This window comes from Mycetomoellerius zeteki, unplaced genomic scaffold (genome assembly GCF_001594055.1).
Source record: "Mycetomoellerius zeteki isolate Tzet28-1 unplaced genomic scaffold, Tzet1.0 scaffold754, whole genome shotgun sequence".
Classification (NCBI taxonomy): domain Eukaryota; kingdom Metazoa; phylum Arthropoda; class Insecta; order Hymenoptera; family Formicidae; genus Mycetomoellerius; species Mycetomoellerius zeteki.
Genome location: NW_017257780.1, coordinates 26,996 through 28,504, shown reverse-complemented (window position 1 = coordinate 28,504; position 1,509 = coordinate 26,996).

Below are 1,509 nucleotides of genomic sequence, written 5' to 3'. Positions count from 1 at the left end.
TTAGATTTTATAACATTTCATCAGAAATTATATTTACAAAAAATTTTAGAAATCTTACAATATTTCATAAGTAACATATATGAAAAATTCTGAGAAAAGCTGTAGACTTTCTGAAAAGTATTCCAATTTGTATAAAAAAAAGTTAGAAAGTTAAAAATTATATAGAAATTCTGAAAAAATATATGACAAATTCTAAGAAAAATTTTCATCAAGAAGTTCTCGAGACAAATTTCGTACGGTTTTGCGCAGATCCTAAATGTGGCAAACACCAAGTTACATGTAACGATATAACTGTAATATAATGTTATGTTGTTATGTGGCAAATTATACCTAAGAGATACGGCACATGTAACTGTGTGCTTGATGGATTTGAATGTTTTCATATTTACATACAATTTATTATTTTTCATGCATTGTATTTTAATACCAAAGTATAGAACACAAAGAAAAAATAATTATAATATACAAAAAATGATATAATAAAATGTAATATACAATAATGCAATATAAAATAGAATTAAATCCCTTTACATAAAATATAAAATACGTAAATTGCTTATACATATTTGTAACATTTTCGTTTACACATTTTGTTTAGATAAGATATCTCATATACTTGCAAAATATATATAATAACACAAAATTCGCGTATGATTCAAGAAAATCTGAATTCTGATCTTGCAATAAGAATCATTACATTTTCATTTAGTAAATGTTTTAATAATACAATGTTTACTAATGAACGGAAACTTTAATTTCGTACCGTTTAATACAGAAATATAATAAAAGTTGCTAAATTTTAAGAAATTACTACAATGTCATCTAAATATTGCAGTGAGATACATCGCAATGCAGTGTTATCGCAATATCGTCCAAATATTGCAATATGATATATCGCACTAAAGTATTATCGCAATATCGTTTAAATATTACAGTACGACATATCGCAAAGCAGTATTACCGTAATATCATTCAAATATTGCAATGTGATATATCGCATTGTAATAATACCGCAATATCATTCAATGATTGCAATATGGTATATTGAACTGCAATATTACAGTACTTGGGCAATAGGAATCAAGCGCGGAAGACGTTGCGCAAATAATACGACTATAAAGCGTAAAACTTTTTTTATTTTACTAAACGCGCTTACATGTTTCGGCTCATTTTTGAGCTTTCTTCAGAGCAACATAAACTCACATATATAAAATATAACAAATATTAACTTGTCATGGTGAGCTCCCCCGTATCGAGAATATAAATGCCAGAATTAAACCCAGATAAGAATGAAATAAATAAAAACGAAAAGAAATTTTGGAAATCTTGAAACAGAGAAAATGAAAAATATATTAATGTGTCAGAAAATTTTAAAATTATAATTAATTATCCCGAAAGTTAGGGAGCTCACCATGATCTCAAGGCACCATATCGCAAACAATACTATTAGTAATTCAAAAACCGGTTTCTGATATGTTGGTCAGTCAGTATCACAGTGAGTCACTTTTA